The sequence below is a fragment of the Micropterus salmoides genome, unplaced genomic scaffold, assembly GCF_014851395.1.
Source record: "Micropterus salmoides isolate LMB-PRFRI ecotype aquatic unplaced genomic scaffold, ASM1485139v1 Ms_hic_scaffold_10, whole genome shotgun sequence".
NCBI lineage: Eukaryota > Metazoa > Chordata > Actinopteri > Centrarchiformes > Centrarchidae > Micropterus > Micropterus salmoides.
In genome coordinates, this window is record NW_024040041.1 from 23,960,352 (window position 1) to 23,983,022 (window position 22,671).

Sequence of the window (22,671 nt, forward strand, 5' to 3'; positions counted from 1 at the left end):
CAGATACCTTCACAGGAAACATACAGGAGGAGGGGCACAAAGAGGGGACATACTTTTCACTAAATTACAGACTAAGCATGACCCTCACATTAATTTTTTTTTCTGGCTTATGGGGAAATTATGAGGTAAGTCTGACACCATGACTGTTGGATGATGAGTGTAGACAAAGGCAAAGCAGAGAGACAATGTACGTCACAGAGGGTAATACCTTGGCTTAAGTGACATTTCACTTCCCCTGCAGAGCCACTAATAAGAGGATAAAATCTCAAAATGGTCTCCTTGTCTTAGTCGACGGGTGATTGATATTTTAGCAGAACAAAAGAAGTTTCAACCAGCTCAACCCCAGCTCTGTGTATCCAGGCAGAATGAAAACCAATCCTTCACTTAGTGATGACTGCAGGTCCCTTACAGATGCAATTTAAAACTTTTTGGAGACCCATAGCGGAAAATATTAGATACATTATTATTAACAGTTCATCTGTGGTGACTAAATATTTAAATGAATGCAAATGGTACTCCCACAAAGGCTCATGGCTTGGGATCTGAGTCGTAACCTAGTCCCACTCAGTGCTCTACCTAGTGTTTATGCAAATGATTCTTCAGAGTTATATTGCTTTTTGCAATTCTTTGGTCAGTGTAGTGCAGGTCAAACTGCTGACTGTATACATATTTTTCCTTCCTTTTATCGCTGTGATGTGTCCCTCTGTCACCGTTTGTTACTGTCCGCTCAATAACATTTCAGATGAAGCCATAGACAGCAAATGCAAAGGTTTTCACTTTTTTCTTTGTGACATTGTATATTGCTGTGCTAATAATCAATGGTGGATTGTAACTAAGTATATGTACTCAAGTTACTTGAGTGCATATCTCATGGATCTGTATTTTATTTCAGTATTTCCATTACATGACATTTTCTACTTTACTACATTTCAGAAGGAAATGCTGCACTTTTTACTTCAATACATTCATCTGACAGCTAGTAACCAGAAGTGGTGGTAGAGTATTTACTCAAGTATTTACTAAAGTACAATTTTGAGATACTTTACTTCAGTGTTTCCTTTTTATGCTACTTTATACTTCTACTAGACTACATCTAAGAGGTGATTAGTTGATTAGTCAATTTTCAAATTAATCAGCTTTAAGTGAATCACGGTAAGGTTTGGACTGTTGGTTGGACAAACATCTGAAAACATTTCCATATACTGCTGCGTAATTGTGATGGGAATTTCTCACTATTAACATCTGTTTTACAAATCGAACAATAAATGTATTGGTCAAGAAAATGAATAGCAGATTAATCTATATTTGTCATTTGTTGCAGCCATATATATAAGTCAAAACATATCTCCACCTCAAACAATTAAAAGATTGCTTAAACATTCATGCATAAGTAATAACAATGCAATGATATACCTCTCTATTATAATATACTGTTTATAGCATATCACTAGATACAGTACTATATGCATTCACAGGGAACATTTTTCTGTCTTGACTACTTTTACTCCTTTAAACTCTGAGTGCGGGACTTTTATATATAAATGAAAGTCTGTTACATTCAAGTCCTTGCCAAACGAACTGATGCTAATTAAGCCTATCACGAGCAGGAAGATGTCTTTTTTTTAAATCTTGTATTCCCGCGATGGCACACCGGTAGTGATAAGTTTTATATGTCAACCAGAAATGATTGGTTTACCAGAGCTGAAGAGGGGAAAAACCCATGTAGAGACCTCCATGATCTGCCATTGCTGTTAAAAATTAGTGAGAAGTGTTTGTTTATTTATGTTTATTATAATTGTAGAGTTTGTGTTATCAGGATCGGCTGACTACTAAATTTACATTTATTTGAGGGGCAGCAGGTTGACAGGGAAGACTTGAACAACAGCAGAAAAACATTAATGCCATGTCATCTGCATTCATTTCACACTGCAACACGCCATCTCTTTGCTGTGTTTGTATGTTGCTGTGAGGACTGCTCTATGTAAGCTGAGCTTCAACAAGCACCTTTGAGTGCCGCTTCCTACCACTCCCACCTAACATCATAGGTGAAGCAGCTGTAGATGTGGGTCCCACTGCTTAGCCAGTAAGATGGATCTCCTGCACTTCACTGACGGTAGGAATTCCATTATATCAACCAGCAGTCACCGTCTACTCCCCTGAATTATTGCCAGCCCTGTTACTTGCCTCAGCACCAAATTGGCTTAGCCAGTAAATGAAGGATTTGAATAATACATTCCACCTATCTGCCACCTTTTCTTCTCCACCCAGACTGCCTGGACTTCATTTAGTGACATCATAATCTTTTCATCTGCAGCAGTTGCTCACAATTTACATGAAGCATTACCATCCTCTTCAATACAAAACAAGTCAAACATGCATGATATCGAAAGCAGTATTGCTTTCATTTTTATCTTTTATAATTCTGGATTAGGGGTAATTATAGGAAAATCTACATTTCAGTTATAAGTACATGCTTTTAACTTGATTGAAATTTCTTGGACCAGTGGTGTTGTTGGTCTCCTTTGCTACTTAGCCATACTTTCTGGAATTTATAATTTAAGTCAATTGTGAGATAGTTTAGATACTTTTATAGCACAATGTGTATGTAACACATATGTATGAGAAATGTGTATATATCTTAAAATCGCAACATAGTCACTTGACGCTTCTCAGGTGAACAGACAGGGAGACAGGGATTTCTCATAAGAAATATATTTCCTTATATATACTTTCCCTCTAGTGTCCATTAAATCATTAGTATATTATTAACAATGACAGTCCTATCCATTGGGAATCAAAGCTCATACCTGGACGACATTAAAGCGACCATGCCCAGAACGGTAAATTCAGCTAGGAATTTTCATTATGAAAGCCCATCAAGCCCGCTCCATCTGTTGCACTCTGAAAGGTACAGAGTCCTCATGTTGCATCTGAATGAAAAATAAACAAAACATTTCAGAAGCTTAAACTAAGGTGACTTCAGAATTGAAGCAGAAATACTTAAATTTTTCAGAATTCATGTAGCTTTACCTGCTCAAAAGAAGAATGAGACATTTTATGTGTGCCCTGTTCTGCTGTGTCCTGCCAGCTGTGGGTCCTGATATTTTTAAATTTTTATTTTTTAAATTCAGGGTGGTGTGCATCGGCAGCACTGGGCTCAAAGGCTACAGTGTCTGTATCAGATCACGTATCAGGACTCGCCCTGGGGTCGTGAATATATTAGGGACCATGATACATATGTGTCATTCCCCGTGCCGCAGCTGCACTGCTGTGACTTCCTGGGCTGGGCTGTCCATATCCACATTTCACAGCTTCAACGTGACTGCTGCAATGAGACAAGACATTGCAACATCTGTGCCAAGTCCTCACACAACCACTTGCTCTCTCTCAAAGAAGAGCATCTGCAGCCTGGCTGCCGTTTCCCGACTTGCTCGGGTCATCCCCCAGACTACGTCATTACAGAGGACATCAGGCTGCACTCTCCATAAATTAAATCTGGGACTGCATTTACACAGGGACAGACAATGTGGGTTTAACCCTTGAGGCACAGATCAGATTTTTGTCACAGCTATATCTTAGCGAGGACATGTTATCTTTTCTTTTGGTTTCTAAATTTTTTCTGCTCATTTTGCACTGGCCCTATTCAATTAAGTTTCCCATAACTTCCACGGCACGTCTGACCATGTTTTGATCACATTTGTGTATTGTCCTTTGCATAATTTGAATTTAGAGTAAAGAATCTTTTGGGAATTCACAAATAGCATACAAGTATAGCTGGATTTGACAAAATTAATATCATCTCCTATTACTTGTAAGCACCACCCTACATCACACTGCCTAGGTGCAGGTCCATATGGGTGGGAATTTGTATCCTGCAGGTTCTTGTCTTCGATAATTTATCATTGATACATATTGATTTTCTATCACAGGGACCAAGGTTTGACCTCTTTAGTGAAGAATGTCCACTTCAACAGCTGCCCTGGCTCCTCCCTATCTCTGCTCCCCCTCTATTCAACCCTGACATTTCCAGACCACTGCAATCACAATGTGGCAGATTTTACTTGTCTAAGGGGAAACCTTAATGGTTTCCATTACATTAGTGTGCTCTGCCATGATACAAATAAGCACCTGCAGAACCTATGAATATATAAGGATGTACATATATAACATAACATTATGTCCATATTAAATGGAATAAAATAGAAAGACCCCCTATATTCAGGCACAGTCTAGCTCCTTTAGCTAAATGATTTTTGGAATGCAGTCACCTAATAGTATTAAATGGACACTTCTTTTAATTATAAAAAAAGGTCCCCCTGCTGGTAGGACCAATGGACTTTGGTGTGTGGGGGGAATGATCTCCTTTCATGCAATACCAAATTAAAAATGGCCCAAACCAGACTGTGAAATTGAGTAATTCAAAACCATTACCAGCGCGGTGGTGCAGCACCATACTCTGAGAAAAAAGGAGGAAAAGTTTGCTCATAGGCTGCCCAAGCATTACAGCTCACGTGACGAAGCTGATACTTTTCACCCCCACTGTCTTCATTAACTTAAAAACTATTCACTTTTTATAATACACGGCTTATCATGCGTTTTCCTTTCAGCTGGAGAATTTGCCATAGCCTAACCCTCCCGGCATCCGTGATGAACCCGCCACCATTTATAGCCTCGCGGTGACAAACAATCTTATTATGAGATTTAAACTTTGCCTCGGCTATAGACAGGAGGATCAACACGCGCTCCTCTCGCACTTATTCCCCGCAGTTTCCCAACTGATACAGTAGGCTAGCCTACTACCCGCCTCCTTTGATTGTGGTTAAACGCCGGTGTCAGCTCTCAGTGTAATAGAAAAGCCAAAGCAGGGCTACGGGTCTGTTCAGCATACATAAAGGCGAGCGGCGAGAGGAGCTCAGCCCTGAATTAAATCACTCACCGCTAACCGGATCTTTCAGACTCTCCCTTGACGCAGTCGAGCCGCTGCTTTGAGCGTCTTCACCCCGACAACATAAAACTGGATTCTTTTTTAATTATTAATTATTATTATTATCAAAAAGAAATATCTCGTGTATCTTTGAAAATGTCTCGTGTTCGTGGTGACATACAGTAAGCGACCAGCTTCGTATCGAGAAGAGGCTCCTGCTCCGGAATCGTCAAGTAGGTAAGCTGTTACAGTGTCACTAGATTTTACACTTCAGTATCGCAGAGTTTACAGAAAACATAGCCTACCGCACTTTATGTCCTTTGAATGTACATGGGAATAGCGGTTAATATTCAAGGCTGGAATTGAATGCTTTAGAGCGTGCTGGTTAATGGTTGGTTAATATCTGAATTGTATTGTTCGGCTGTTATATGCAAAAACAGTAGCTAACTCTGTCATTACTAAGTGCATACACACCTTGCAAAATGCACAGCTGAACTTGTGACGAAGCCGGCACATTTTACGTTCATTTCTGCGACCTTTGCAAGCTTACATGTTCTGTGAACAGGATACGGAGGCACTTTTTTCGCCTCTGCAGCGATTCTTGTAGCCTATGTTGCAAATTGTCTTGTAAGTTTATTTTTTTAAGTTTTATCAATCGGAATATTATTTTACTTAAATAGTGACGCATTTGATGAATAGATTTGCAATTGCTCTGCAAAACCTCTACCTAATACAGCTCCAGTGAAAGTAGTAGGTACTTTGCAACTGTAAACCTCCAACACCGCCCGCTTGAGGAGTCGCTTCAGCACCACGGACAGCTGCCCGGCCGCTTTACTTACCCAGTAAAGGCTCAACTTTATTTCAGATTCACACAAAGAAACCGATTCTATTCTGTTATCGTTTACTTTGTCTGATTCTTATTTAAAATTAAATAAATACAAAGCTTTCCTGTCACAGCATTAGGCCTACTTAGCCTACACCAGAGTCACTTGTTCCATGAAGCTGCACACAAAGCTCACAGGGATTTATATCATATGAAAACCTGCATTAAGTCATGACAACCGGTTCGATTCTGAACATTTAAAACGCAAATTATAATGATCAGTGCACCTATTATGTTGTCATTATACAGTCTTGTACTTAGCCCTGTGCAGTCTTGCTCAGATTAGCTGAGGATTTTGCTGTCCGTGCCATCGGTCAGGGGTGCATTATGCATTTCCCTGGATGGTCGTGTTGATTCATTTGAATAGCACAAGGATTCATATGGATTGATTTCGTTTTTTTAGTCAATATAGCCCTAATTTCTAAAGATGTTTTGCCAGCTCTAAACACAAATTAAGACTCCCGGAGTTCCCAAGAGGAGGAGGGTGCGTGTGGGGGTCAGTTGTCTGAAGCATAGGGGTTAAGAAAATGCTGAAACCATGCCAGGTTTAATATAACCTACACTTGCGGTCATTCAACGGCCAAAGAAATGACAAGACTATAAGAACAATTCTCTGGATTTCCACTCTGCTGCACTATGGGCGTAGGTGTAGGAGTGCTGTATCATCTCTGTTCTGGTTGAATAATGTGTTACTGTCCTGGTGACATTTAAAGCCAGGAAAGCATTTAAGGTAAGGTTTTATGCCACTGAACTGCAGGCTTTGTATTAATTTTCAGTGGTTGCCCTCGTTCCAGTCATTTCATACAGAAGTTCAGCCTCGGCTTAGCCTTTACCATCAGTGTGAATCACTATCTAACTTCTTCCAACTTTTAATGTCTAGAGTTATGACTATTTCAAAACATCTTAGTTTTGCTGCTGTTGCTAAAGCTGCCTCTCGCATTAGCCTTCACATCTCCCTTTTCCTGTCCCCGTCTCCCTTATCTTGATTATGCAGCTGGATGATTGAGTCAGCTATTTTGTATGCAAGTTGCCTTAGCTTGGTTCATTGTGGAGGAGAGAGAGGGAGATCGTGCTGAGGATACTGAGAGAGAATTACAGCTTCTCATGACGGTAAGGAGTGGAAAAGACGAGGCTGCCCTGTTCGATAAATTGCTGTTTGAGAGAGACAGATATCCTAGGGGGACAGCGATTTTGGAAATGCGACCAACCTTTCTAAATGGAAATGGCAGCGCACATTACAGTTTTCCACAGGTCTATGCTGTGGACAACTTGAATTGAAGGATAAAAAAAAACCCTCTTTGTTAACAAGTTAGTCTGATATAAACCCATTTTTGTCAATTGAGAAAGATTTTAGAGGCATTTTGTACTGTGAGTTTACACAAATATTTATGGAGCACTATGGAGAGGGGTGTACAAAAGGAGGGGGCGGAAATATCCCTATTACAGTTTCAAGCCCATATGGAAACCTTAAATCTAAACACATCCTGCATGTAACTGTGGCACCACCAGTTTGAGTCAAAGATGGGGATTTGATGCCACCAGATGTCACTCCCCTTTATCACTCCCCATGATTTCTGTTGCTTGTGAATTATAAGGAACATAAAAGGCATATAATATTTTTTATTATACATTATTGCTAATCCTGATAGTGTATATAGCACTGATGATGATATTTGGTGTTTTTATGTGGGTGTGTTGAGGGCTAGTGGTGCCTCCCATTGCGATGATAAAGATGCACATTTTTACTGGACATTGAAAGCATCCGTAGAAAAAGACAAAAACAATACAAACGCAATGCAAATATGTTTTCCTTTTCACACTTACCTCATGTTGTAGAAAAGTTACCGAGGCTTGGCCGGCTGCATGTTCAAGCAGCGATGCGCTGGTTATATGGTTAACAATGTGTAAAGTGTAATCAAAGGGACCAGTCAGGGTTTGTAGACAGAGCTGTGAAACATATGGTACAACAGCATGGCATATTTCACTTCCACAGCTCTCCACAACCGTAAAATTCAAACAGCAACTTCCTGTGCTGTGTGTGTGCCATTTTACAAGAGCTGTTGCACCACCTCAGTCTCAAGTGTCCCATGTGACACTCGGCTGTTTTATAAAAGAAAGAATGAGCTCTTTTTCCTCAGTAGCAAAGAATGGTAAGGTCATGAAAATTGCCACAGAGGCAAAACAAAAGAAAAGGAAAACATTTAATTTCTTCTACAGCAAGTGCTAAATGTCTGGATTGGATGCAAAGTTGTTTGAACAAGCAAAAACCCATATACAGTTATGTAGTTTAGTTATAGTTACATTGAACCAAACAGCGCATTGTACATTATAATCTTTAAGATTTAAATTAGTCCAGTTTTTAATACTGTTTATGTTAACAGTAGCCATGCAGTGTATTTACATTCTGTAATTACCTCTCTATTTATTAATTTTCATTGTTAGTGGTGGAGTCCACCACTCCTGCAATAGATTCAAATTGCCTTCACATGGGATCCACAGGAAATGTGATTACTGAACATTTCTGTTTTTAATGTCATCTCATTGATGACAGCCTCACTGTTTACCTGCACTCTCCTAAAATGGTATCTGAGTTTAATTAATTTACTGACACTGTTTCATATTGAAAGCACTGAATTGGTAAAATATCGGGTGGCTTTTATTGTGAAGCACTAACAGGAAATGCATAGTTGCACTGTAAACAGATACACCACTTGTTCTTCTGCTCAATGAGTATTTGCTGTAGTGTTAAACTGCACTTTCACTGTTACCACTAGTAACCACACATCACTAACTCAACCAGGACTAAAATCTTAGGGGATTACAATTTAAATAAGAATGTTAAATTATGTACATTTCACAGAATGCATTTAGTATTTTGTTAAATTGTAATAAGAAAAAAACTTTCGCTCATAAAATACAAAATGATACCCTTGATTGGTTGGTCTGTTTGTTTGTTTGATGATGTAGTAGCTACCCAGCGCTATCAGCCTCATTATTGAATTGAAAAACCTTGTTCAGTATTCTGCAAGGTTTTTCACATTTTTTCCATTTGTTTTGCCTTTTTTCCTTTTGCCATTGCATAAATTAAATAGTCAAAATGTGCTTTTGACTCAGTGTTTCCCACAGGATTTGGAGAGACTATGGTGTGTGGGTCCAAGGCCCGAGGAGGGTCTAGTAAAGAAAATTACATGTGTCCATTTACTTTTAATGGACACATGTAAAATGTTTTATACCTTCTGTGAATACAATCAAATGAATCCAATACAATCCATTTTTTGCCTTTTCTAAGAAGTCAGCCACAGATGTTGTGGATGTGCTAGGAGACAATTCAGCAGAACAGTGTCTTTAAACGAAATTTATTCGTTCTTTTGACTTGCTGCTTTTTTTGCTATTTTCGGCTATTTATTTCGGTGGCCGAACATTCGGTGCATCCCTAATTGCGATATTACTGTAGAAACGTACTTTGCTTTTAATCTTTATTACTCAGCATTTCAAATTCTGTTTTTGCTGTGGCCAGACTTGTGAAAAAATCTTTTTTGTGAAGGACAGGACCATGAATGACACTGTCAAGAGTAGCGTCTCTCGACAACTGACATGAAATGGAAACATTATTGACAGTAACTCCACATTTAGGAAAGGAACAAAATTGGTTGAAATTTCCAGGCTGAAAATACAAAAACTGGTGCTCCCGAAATGCAGCTGCCCTTGGGCACATTTTATTTAGCCTGTGCAAAACAAAGATGCACATTTACTGAGATGATATCTCTTACAAAGCATGGAAAAAAACATTAGCAAACTTCACCTTGAATCAGCAGCTCATGAGTCAGAGCTGTGGTTGGGTATCATCCTTGGAAAGAATGTATTTGAGTTTACTTAGTAGGATTTATCAAAAGTGGAGGCAATGGCCCTTTGGATTCCTTACGCGTTTCAGGAAAAAAACAAAAAAACATGGCAGGTGTAACCATTATTGCTGGGTACTTTGATTTCTTGTACTTACTAATATCTTAGGTGCTGAATACAGTTGGGGGGAAATTAGATGACTGCCATTTATGGGGATTTTTACATCTTCCCTAACAACTGATCAGCCCACAGAGCCAAGTACACGAGAAGAAAGCTGGAGACAGTCAAGTTGGAATGAGCTCCTGTCCCATTGACAGATTGTGGGGATCAAGCCGGAGATGTAGGGATTCACTCGAGGGTGTGAATCAGTCATAATTAATTTAGAGTGCAAAAAAATTAATCCACCCAAGAGTGCCAGAAACGTTTCTGTGTAGTTTTCCCAGCCACCTGCTGGCTGCCTTATGATAGATGAAACCCTTTAGTAAACACGCATCATGAAATGGCAGTGTGAGGTGTACCGAACATTGCTCTGTCTCTTCCTTGCCATCTTCTCGGCAAAGTAATTAGATGCTGGGAAGCAAAACACCATGGCAGTGTATCTGCAGGCACCTGCTCTGCTTGATGAATATCCTGTACGTGAGAGCCCATTAAAGACGGCGATACATAACAGTCCGAAGATCACTTCAGAAGCAGGTATTTGTGTGACATCACAGATCGCTCAGGGTTTTTGTAGGGTTTTTGTAACATCAGATTAAGCAAACAATGATGAACCTATGAACAACAGAATGCATTGTGCCTTATGGAGTGTGGGCCACTTTTTCATTATAAACCAAGAGCAGGCAGAGGGACTATTAACATTAAATCTCAAACTAAAGTAGAGTTTGTAGATACAACATATTTCCTCTGTGCATTGTTGTCTAGCTTGCTTTTTCTGCATTAAATTGTTTTCTACTGTCAATTTATTCACCCGTTTCATGTGTCTCTTCAGAGAGCATTACATTATCAAATTAATGTATTTGTATTCATTTACATCCTTACTTCACACTACAGGTTTTATGACTCATTTAAAGTCTGTTAAATACTACATTAAAAGTGTTTTGTTTTGTTTTTTAACCGTAAATCACTTGCCATGTGGGCCTTTAATTCTAGTTATGACTTTAAATAAAATGACTGCTCTGTCAAACTTCAGCATACTATACAGTATCACACACTGTAAGGTGTCGATCACAACAGCATAGCATAAAGGCCATATTAAGATATCATTAAGGCACTTGTGTGGGTTGCGATTATGTCAATTATTCATCTCCTCTGGTCCAAATCATGCCAGAAAAGATCAAAACAAAAGTGTGATCTGGTGAATGTGCTCAAAGGCTTTACCTTCTGTGGTAGTGAGACAAACAAAGAGATGATGAATGAATAATTAGATCATAGAAGGGACGTTATAAAATAAAGCGCCAACACATCTTATGTTGCAGCTTGGAAACGAATCATTACACAGTTTCCTCTCAAATGAGTTCTCTACACAAAGTATCTGCACCTGTATTTTTTAAGGCAGTATGGATGCACTTCTTTGGTGCACACTTAATCAAACCAAACTATAGGATAAAATGTTGGAAGCGTTTTATGAATTAAATCTAACAAGCTCGGTGTGAACAGGTGTGTCAGGTGTGAATGAAAGAAAATGACAATGTTCTGTGATGACGTGTTTTCCTTTTATTGGATGTAGCAACAATTATCTTGGATGGTGGAAATACTGTTTATATTTTAATATAGATTGATGCTTAATAACATCTTAAGGGTCATAAAACCAATCTGCCATTTCAATGAGTGACAACTACTTTAAGGAAGTCTTGGTATCTCTGAGAAGACACAGAAATGGGCATACATGTACTTGCAAAGCACACACACACACACACACACACACACACACACACACACACACACACACATCTAATTCTCTCTCTCTCTGAAAAGACAGGACACCAATCACATTAATTGGTTCCTTGGGGAAACAGAAAACCCAGGGAGTAGGTCTGCAAAGTCCAAAGCACTCAAAAAGTCCACCCAGTGAAGGAAATATATTTAAGATTGTGAGTTGTCAGTCTATCAAATAAAAGCCATTTTATATAGCAGATTTAGTATCTTGTGTTCCGCTGCGAGCTGCATATCTTTTGTTTAGATAATTATATTAGATTTCAGTGCAGTTACAAATACTGTAGCTGATTAGATCCCTGATTAGTAATGATTAGACAGTTTGCAGTTTCCTACCAATTATGGAATTTAAACCAACAGCCTTTTAAAGATGACAGATGTTTGGTGAATAACGCTGCTCCCAGATGCCACACTGAAGGCAAATGCTTTTCATCAAATGGTGAGAAAATTCTTTGAGGTCAATAGGTGCCAAAAGTCGCATCATGATAACCAATACGCTTCCCTCTTCCCTATGAATGTTAAGTAACCCAGTCTATGCTTGTAAACAGCTGATACTCTAATGACGCACTGAGGAAATTAACCAGTTAAGTGACTTCTGCAAACATTATCAAATATGAAGTACTGAATGTGTTGGTATTGTGTTTCTATCCTGCTGATCTGATTAAGATATGTAGTGCCATCAGCTGTTCCTCCACCTCTACATAGCAAAAATGTCCAATATCTCCAAATACTGTTAAATGGCATTTTTTTCATTAACATTTTTTTATCCTTTTAATGGTAATTCATTAGCCATGTATGCAGCACAATAAGATTTTATCAGATCGGTTTTGCAGAGTCATTCACTCAACTCCTAATGCCAAGAAAATAACTTCTAATTCAGTTAGTAAATGTATATCATCTCTCTAAGTAAGAACACTGTTCACCAACAGATTAATTAATGCACAACATGAGAGCAAAGAGGAGATAAGTAGGGGGTCTTTTCTGCTTGTAAACAGTCAGGTGTGTCCCATTTCTGTATCTTTGTCTCCAAAATTAATCGTTCAACCAGCAGTTGTTTGTGATAATGTTAGAAAGGCCTCCTGTCAATCACAATCCATTCAAGCCAACAACAACAAACTAATTGATTCTGATTTGTTTGACTAGACTATTTTACCTGCTACAGATTCTAAAATTCACCAGTGGATATACCTTGGTTTTGCACAATTATATTAATATATAAATATATTAATATTGCTGCACCTTTCTTTAATGGTAATAATAATAGCAAGACTCCATTGTGTAGTTGTTTTTGATCACTTTATAGTCATTTTGCTTCTCTTTGTGTTGTTTGATTGACTTTACAACAAGAAAAATTAGCCAATAATTTCAGACAGAGGTTCTGATTCCAACAAGCCAGCTACCCATCTTCAGCCTTACTCTGGTAAGTGGTGGTGGCACCAAGGGTGTAACCAATCAGATTCCACCCCTCTGGCCTAGTCTCTGATCTGGAGACCATTTACTCATAACTATTATGATAAACTATGGAAACAATAATGTAAAATGGCAATAGACTTCAGGAAATTAAACCAATATTATGTTGGAAATGTCCTTTCATGGTTCAAAAACACAACACAAAGACCTCTGCCACTCAGAGTCAACTCACATTGTTGCTGGATAATGCCTCTACTTTTTAACTCAGGGGATTGATTGTAGAGCAGTTTTTGCTCCGTGCACCCAATTACCCCTCACCGAGTGAACAAACATTTCTTTAAGTGTACAATCATCTGAAGTGAAAGCCAGGTAGACTAGGAGCAATCAGATGATCAGTCCAGGACTCATCTACACTTTGATGTTCTGTGGAGGTCATCTCTTGATCTTCCTTCAGACCACAGCCAACCAAATTGTCAGAACAAACATCTGATGGATGATTTGAGAAAGCCAATTGCTTTCCGTTGAGTCAGCTCAATAGAAGCTATACAGAGGGAGATACTGCAACACTTCTGAGTGTTTGGTGGCTGATGGGAAACCCTCAGAAATAATTGACCCAAATAACAAGGTTACTTTGGTCAACATGAGTGTTTCTTTGATCACAGAAATCTGTGGACCTCTGTGATTAAATTTATGACTTGCTAACACGATTAGCATTGTTTGAAAAGCAAGCTAGCATTTCAATCTAGAGATGGCCTGATTAAAAAAGTGAGTTTCCTGGAAACTGCTAAACGTAATGCTATGACGTCATGACGACATTTGAGCTTGTTGCAAATAGAGCACAGACGACACAGCATTAATATATTTGACAAATGTAACATATTGAATGTATTGTGTTTAAATCTCACCTCAAAATAAATTCCTTGTTCATTTTCTTTAAAGGTGTTTAATGTCAGCTTAACTGCAGCTTGTAAAGAATGGACATATTTTAATAAGGAATATAGGAACACAAATGGCTTTCAAGAATGAAGTTCAATTAATCGACATCTTCTCAGACAACTGATCCATTTTAGGTTATCAGGACAATATCAGAAAATTTCAATATACCTAAAAAAAAAAAAAAAAAAAAAAAAGATAGAATTACTACATAATATAAATATACACTAAAAATACTATTAATGTCCTTGATGTTATAGATTTTAAGTACATTTTATTCAAGTTGTTTTTCCATTTCATGCTCCTTTACACTGTACCAGCTACAAGAGTAAAATGCTGCTTACACATCAGTACTAATTAAACAATGATAAAACATTTGACATTATGTGTACTTTTACTTTAGATACTTTATGTACATTTTGCTCAGGCCTTTTACTTGTAATGGAGTATTTTCACAGTATGGAGTTGCAATCAGAGATCGATAATGAAGAAATATAGCTGCAAGTGGTGACTCATGCTTTCAAGCCTTTTTGCACCATAGCTATTTTAAAATAGTTTCACATGTTATTTCCATTATTATGAAACATATCTTATGAATGATTGGACAAACAATTTTTGTAATGCCACGCCCAATTTCTTGCACATGTAGTTCCCCCTTGTAGTCAATTTGAATCAAACCTTCGGGGTATGTCAGGTACTTATGTGGACATACCCTGAAAGTTTTATGATGATTGTACAAACCTTTTTCTGGTGTATATTTTCATTTGTGTTGTTTGACCCCCTGGTTAAATTGCATTTGTAACGCCCCCTAGTGGTTTATTTAAATTAAACTTTCAGGGTATGTTTCAGGTGCATATGTGGACATATCCTGCAAGTTTTGTGATGACTGGAGAAACATTGTCTGATTTATTTCTAGCTCATTCCAGTTCACTGGAATTTAAGCAGATGAAGTAGACTAATAATAATAATAAAATAATAATCCAACACAAACTATGCCATATAAGCGATTGTGGGTGATCATTCCCATTTCCTGCAATAACAGCCTCTTGACTCAGTGCACAGCTGCTGTAACAGAAGGCTTTTATCTCACAAGAATCCCAGCATCTGCTTTACTATTGAAGTTCTACATCGTTGCTGCCTGAAAGATGGCATAAAAACAAAACTAAAATTCCCTACTTTTTACTTTCAAGACTTTTTGTATTTCTGTTATTGTGAGACAATCACAACTCAAGTAAATGAGGTTCGAGCCAAGCTGAGGCATTTTACCAGCCTTCAGGCTTAGCTGAGTTTTTAGCAGGGACCAATAGCTTACAATCTCTCAATTCAATTTTATTTACATAGCACCAAATCACAGTTATCTCACAGCGCTTTTCATAAAAGAGCAGGTCTAGACCATACTCTATGATGCTCTCAGAGTACGGATTCACAAAGTCAGACTTTATTCAATGAGAAGATGGCTGCTCTGAAGACCAGCTGTAGGGGGTTGATTGTAAAAAAAAAATATATATATATATATATATATGGTCTAGCCTTTCCATCATGATGAAGACCTTGTATGTTGTACTGAGGGGCTCAAAGATCAGTTTTGTAAAAATAAATAAAATAGTAACATCTTTTGATAGCTATTGACAGAGTGTGCAAACTGTCAGAATAAAGCATGTCTACATCTCAACCTAAAAGCCTTCAAGCACTTCTGTGACAATGGTGTGCAGCTTTTGAGTTTTGGCAAGCGAGCAACTTCACTTACCTAAGCACATGTGTTTTGTCATGATTAAAGAGTGCAACATGTCTTCAAGCGTCAATGCAATGGTTGTGTACAGGCTTCAATAGTTTTACTTCATTTTTATTCCGTAAAATATGGCCAAATCTACAGGCTGTCAGTGAGAAAGTGAAGACAGGACATTGTTACCATAGAAACTGCTTCCAAACTTGGAGCACACATACTAGCATCTACTTATAAAAATGTGCCAGTATTCACACCATTAGCAGGCCACAGTGTACCATAACACTCACATTGGAGAGCGTTGCTGCACATTTGACTTACTGTTCATTGACACTTTAATATGATGCAAATGATTCAAAAAGGCTGATTTCTACACAGTCATCTAAATGAAGTCTTGGTAAGTGCTTTACACAATGACTTGCATGAGGGACCTTGAAACAACTAACATGATAAATGAATTAAGACCCACAGTGTTTGTTAAGAATCCCACTGAGTCACTTATGTTTCTATCTTTGTGACTGATTCCACAATACAGTTGTTTAGGGGAAAAAAGTGTCCTTTACAGAAAAGATTGATTGCAGAGCAACAAAGCGAGGCAGAACACTGGACTTTCAAAGCAATAACTGAACAGAGCCACATCAACTGGAAAAAAGCACTATATTTGGTGTGCCCAGAGCAATGAAGTCAGTGTTACACTGTGCCAAGTTCTGAGAGTGCTCCTACCAAATACTACAGATCATGACTCAGATCGGATGCAAGACCTTTCTTGACAGCTTTCTTGCTGCTTACAGCCGCAAATCAGAAATTTATCAATATTTACCTGGATAACTGCCATGCTGAGAGTTGATGTCTCTGAACAGCCAGATGAATAACATCTTGTGAATATAACTTAGTTCTCCCAACAGCTGATCACAGACAAATGTCTTGGTAGCATGAACACTTTTACAAACATACTTTTTAAATGATTATTATCCAGGCCGACAGCTGGCGAGAAAAGTGGTCCATCCCCAGCTGCAGAGCATTAATCTGATGCTCCACCTGTTGTCTCTTCACTCTTGCCCTCTTGCTCATTAAACAGTGCTGTCTTTCAGGCAGAATCAGCTCAGCCTGGTGATCACCCACTGTGAGACCAGAGCACAGAGAGAGAAGGGATCTGGGGTGCCAGATTGTCAGGCCTGTGAGGTGTTATTCCTCAAATAAATATGGAGATTATGTTTAAAGCTTGTGTGTCAATTATGCTTTCCCATATCTTTAGTAAGACCACTTGAAATCTCTGTGAAGCTATGCACAAAGCATAAAATGTACAGTTAGGGTCTCTTGTGATTTGATGAATATGGGCAAAATAAAAATTAAGAGGAAGTGGAGAAAAGTGTGAGATTAGGTTCTTTCAGAGGGTTCTTGTCTGCATAAAGCAGGGAGTCGATTGTGCTTCCACTGTCAAGTCTCAATCAAACACATTGGGACAGTAAGTGTTTTGTATGTGAGGGCAGACTGTGCATTCCCATTTCACACACCCATTCTTTCATGTCTCCCAAGAAGGAATTAGCAAGCAGTCATCCCGGTTGAGCCTGTGAAACCTTTTACGGCATGCTATTAACTGAATAGGGATTTTACCGTGCACTGGGTTATTGCATATTCAAACGTGTGTCATATTTTTCTGTCATTGTGGATCATAGGTCAGCTCTCTGTCTAAAGGTTAGGATTTTAATAGCCAAATTCTGCAACAACAGTGATATCTTTCTTTTATCGTGCACAGCCTACAAATACAAAGTTCTATCCCCCAAATTATTATAGCGCACAGTGATAATCTAAAGAAACAACATTAGTTAGTAATTAAAATTTAAAAATGTTTCAACACAGAAGGTTTAGCTCCTCAGTACAGTTTGACGAAATACTCAAACAAGTGAGTAATTATCTGAGTAACACCAAGTTGAACAATTTAACAAACTGACATCTTCTGGTTGAACATTTCATATTTATTGACCTCTGACCTCCCCATAAAGTTCAGGTGTTGGAGAAGTACAGCAGAGAAGGATGAAGAGAGCTTTATGCTTTAAGTCAATTTTCATTTTATCTATGCATAGAAATCTCAGTAAAACCTCACTAAGGACAGAATACGTAAAGAATGTAAAAATATGAATAATGTTGATGTCTAGGAAAACACGTTAAGAGATGACAATTTAATACAAGCTTAATATATAATAGCTACTGTAGAACCTTCATTTTTAGGATAGACTGTTGGATAAGGTCTGTTGTCAGCGCCATTAAAAAAAGAAAAATCAAAATTTGGGTGCTCTCCATAACCTGTCTGAATTTAGACTCTGTCCAACCAGTTTAGGCAAAAGACAGGTGCCAAGAATCTTCACATTTACAACCTGCTGCCAAACCCACTGGCAAATTCCACATAAACCTGAAACCAAAAGAAAACACAACACTAAAACATGTTTGCATCTGTGGTGATTTGTTAAACACAGACAACACTTATTATGTAGCAGATAGATCATCACAATCATGACACTTGATGCATATATTAAAATTATAAAACAGATCATAGAAATACATTGACAGGTATACTGTATAGCAGTCTCTGCTGCTTTTGCTGAGGTTTTTGCTGGTGTTAGGGCTGAACAATTAATCAAAATTGCAATATTATTTGATAATATAAATTATAAATGAAGCACTGTGGTGCTACAAAGATGCCCCAGCCTACAGATTTTAGTCTCCAGACAGGAAAACATGTTTGGTTCAAGTCCCAGCAAAATCACATCATAATTTAGACTTTTTTTCAGTGAAAATGCTAAAATGACCACTCCCACTAAAATCAGGACTCTAAAATCTCTCTAATATCTGTGAAAATAATCGCAGTATACTGTTCAGCCCTAACTTAGGATGTGTGTTTGTGTGTGTATGTGATTTTGCTGTTCCATGTACATCGTTTAGCTACTGCATGTCACAGACAAATAGTTTAAATTATAGTTTGTCCCCCGAATACTGTAGCTCATATACTATGTCATGGTGGAACATAAGCAATCATTACAGGTCCTCGTCTCTGTAGTTTTTGGTGGTTGAGTGAGTGCGAGTGGCAAAGCAATTCACTGTCTAACATGCAAGTGAAAAATAAGGATGCTGCATATCACCAGTTGAAATTCAGACTTTTTGAGTCTTATGGTCTCCTCTTTAAGTTGTTCATACAGTTACAGAACAAATACAGATGGCTCTTGAATACCAAAGCCTCATGGTGTTGGGCAGGAAATAAGCTGCAAACGAATGGTGATGTAGATAGTCAGAAATAGGAAGATGCTCTAAAAGTGGACACACAGTACATTACAGTACAAAACTTCTTCTCTGTAGCCAACTGGGCCTCGGCTAATAGTTTTACAGTATGATGTTCTACAGTCTGAATATAAGGACTGCAAATATAAACTCCCTTAAAGAACACCACTTAGGCCCCTCAACATCCTCAGAGAGCTCAGTGGAGTGCTGGATGAACTGCAGGAAAAAGCCTGAACAGTGAATATTACTACAGTATATAGTGTATGTTTTATTCGAGGACAGGGCCTCCCTTGAGGGCCCGAGTGCCTATTATCCCTGCGGGTGTGCCTGCTCAGACTTCACTCCTATCTGCCGCAGGCACAGTCCCTCTGTCAATTCCTCTGTGTTGTGCCTCCAGTCCCTCCTCCAGGGAAGTTTTCAAAGCGGTACATCTGTTAAGTCACAGTAATGACAGTAATGCCGTCACAATAAGATGATAGACTTGTTTAGAGTGTTTTTTTCCCACTGCAAATTATCAAAAGCGTTTTCTGGACAAGATCTTGTACATCAAACTAAACTACTACTATGATGATTAGTTTAATTCTAATACAAAATATGAATTTGAGTTGAGCAATTACCTTTATTTATATGGGAGCTACAAGGTTTTTCCATTAATCAATAATACATTAAACTTTCCAACATTAATTATGCATTTTAGTAATAGCATCATTCCTTTCAGTAATGGAAATAACATGTTACTGGAAACGTGTATGAGACAACCCTTCAATACAGCATGCAATTCAGAAATTTGGTTTATTAAGATTACATTAATCACAGCATAAAAAGAGGTTGAAATTTCAATTAATTTTCCTTGATAGTCTTCTAAGATATGAGCCTGATTAACAAGTATAATCCATTTTGACCAGCGTATAAATCCACATCAGAGGACATGGATATGTGTATGAAGAAAAGTGCACTCTGTAGTGAACATTGGGCTCTGCAGCCTGCTATTAGAGGTTCAGGCTTGACTAACTGTATCCTTTTCTGTCAAATCTGATTTGCACAGCGAAATGCTTATTCTAGTGCTACATGCCCGTGTCAATGTACTTTTAATTAAAAATGTTGAGTCTTTCACTTTTCATTATTGTTGTTGTTTAAGGATTTTCACTATTCCCTTTTGGCTGATCTGATCTGATTAAAGAGGTATACAGTGTAAATGACTCTGGCTGGACTGAGGAGACTTTAGGTACTGCCTATAACTACAAAATAAAGAACTGATTTCCCAAGTACAAATCTGTACTCTTAATCATTAGGAAGCATACATTAACACTGGGGGATTGGCTCCAGCCCCCCACGACCCTGTACGCAGGATAAGCGATTGATGATGGATGGATGGACATTAACGGTGGCAATAACGGTAATCAATTTACACAATTCAATCCATAATCGTATCCAACACCTTTCTAACATTGCGTCAATAACAGCACTTCTATAGGCTTCTATGCAATTTGTGCATCCTAAGGTGGATTCACTTGTGAGACTATAGAGAACATATCATTCAAAGCATACTTATCTTTTCCACTCTGTGTGTGAAACCTTCTTAATAAAAATGAGGGGGAAAAAAGTGTTGGGAGGCCTAAGTATTTTATGTTGACAGTGTTCATAGCGATGACACTGTGCAGCTTCCATCATACGAAGAGCCCAGGATGTTCACTATGTCATTCACCGGTGGCCAGCAGGTCCATAAAAGCTTTTATATTCTTTGTATCTGAATACATTAGCGAGTAACAGCTGATAGATTTGAGTTGGGTTATGTGGGCGATCTTGGCTGTCGTCCCTGCAGCTCGGACTGCAGTCATGGTTTGGTCTGAGGCTCAAAAGTTTGAAGGGACCTCCCATAAGGTAGAGACATTTAGAACTTAGGTTGCCCTTCTGTTTCATTGATTAAAAGTGGAGTTTTCTGTGAAAACTAACTTCCTGATGGAAATGACTTGTCTTGACTTTCATCAGAAGTTTTTCCCCAGAAAAGTTATCAACACTACAAACTCCAATAATCTACAGAAGGCAAGGCAAGTTTATTTGTATAGCACATTTCAACAACAAGGTAATTCAAAGTGCTTTACATAAAACATAAAAGCAACAGGGAAATATAAAAAAGCTTAAAAGCAACATAGGGAAATTGAAAAAATACACATTAACAAAATAATAAAAGTTACAGTGTTAAATGGAAAATAAAAACAGGCTGAGGGGTTGAGCAAATAACTGAGTTACAATTATTTTGAAAAGAGAATAAACAGAGAAATACACTTAATCTACTCTCTCTAGCTAGTCTGTACTCAGGTCCATAGCAATCTTTGGGTCCACTGAAACTCCAAAAACTCTCGGACACTACAGAGAAAACAGGACATGTCTGTCCGCAGGCCACTTTGACGCAGTTATACTCTGGACCCACCTGCCCGTTTACAGGTGGACAGCGGTTCCTGCAAATCACTCAGCCGCGAGATTTAAGACCACTTCCTTCACTCTGTTCAATCTCACTCTAGAGTAACTATAGAAGACAACAGACTAGAGCCTCATCACGTAGGGCTCCATGAATATCTTCACCTATGAGGTGTGAACGATAGCATGAAGCACAAAAACAAGCAATAATAATATTAAGAAGAAGTAAGAATTTGTAGACTGAAGAGGTCAGTGAGCCTATTTGGGTCAGATATTTATATAGAAAACTGACCCCTGCAAACGTTCTTGGCTTAAAGAGCCTGTTTGTGCTCAGTGTCTTTTCTTATTAGTATCTTCTTTTGTTAATTAAACTAACACACTAGTACAAAGCACAACATTTACTATGAAATCATTAATCTGCTTAAACTGCAACTGGTAACCTGTGCAATGTATTTTCTTATTATTATCTCTTTGTGTCATCTTTAGTTTTGTCCTTTTTCCCCAATCTCTGCAATATGAACAGTTTAAACACCCTCTAATTTAAATTAAGCATCTCTCATCAAAATGACAGGCTCTCTTTTGTCCATGTATCTTTTTATAAAAAGCCTGCTGTCTGGGTCTGCTGTAGCCTGAACTGTCCTGCCATGATTCATTTGCATTTATATGCATCACAAGCCATGCAAGCCCTGACCACATGGGGCTTCCTGGTGACCCCGTGGTGTAAGGCATGTGCCATGTAACAACAATGTCGTCAGTCTGGCTCAGGGCCTTATTCACATGTCATGCCTTGTTCTTTCCCCCCATGCTATTTTTCACTATTACTGTGAACTGTCTGAAAAATGCCACTAAATAAATGTAATGCTATTAATGTTTTTAATAGTTATCACAGTGTGTCCAGTAATTAGTTTGTGTGTAAAGTTGGAGTTTTAAATATTGCACCTGCTACATATGAACAAGATCATCCATTCATAGTAGGATACATAGCCAGCGGTGGATGTTGCTGTACAAAAGTCATTGATAAGAGAGTATATTGCTTGCTTGGTTTTGCTGCAAAAACAAACCATGTTGTTCACATAATACTGGTTTTTGTGGTTGTTGCTGCATAAAACCTCTCAGGAGTATAAACACTAAATTATAGCACAATGACATATGAAATCAAACAAAGGTTTCCAGTGTTTGGCAGCAAGTAGACATTTATGTTTTCTCTTTGTAAACAACAAGACAATATTGTGTGAATATTTTATGCATGGTTCACAACCTCAGCTCAGCTGTTTTTGTACTACCCATGTGTGGCACTCTTGTATTTTTGTAACATTATTCAGTGCATGCACATGG

At 38.2% G+C, this 22,671-nt stretch overlaps 1 protein-coding gene across 1 annotated transcript in view; it reads left to right on the forward strand.

Moving 5' to 3' along the window:
- Positions 1–4,741: 4,741 nt before the first annotated feature.
- The window catches only part of elfn1a (extracellular leucine-rich repeat and fibronectin type III domain containing 1a), a 77,115-nt gene continuing 59,185 nt past the window's right edge, over positions 4,742–22,671 (forward strand). The window contains exon 1 of the mRNA XM_038703933.1: positions 4,742–5,161. The gene's annotated coding sequence lies outside the window, so the exon portion shown is untranslated. The remainder of the gene's footprint in view (positions 5,162–22,671) is intronic.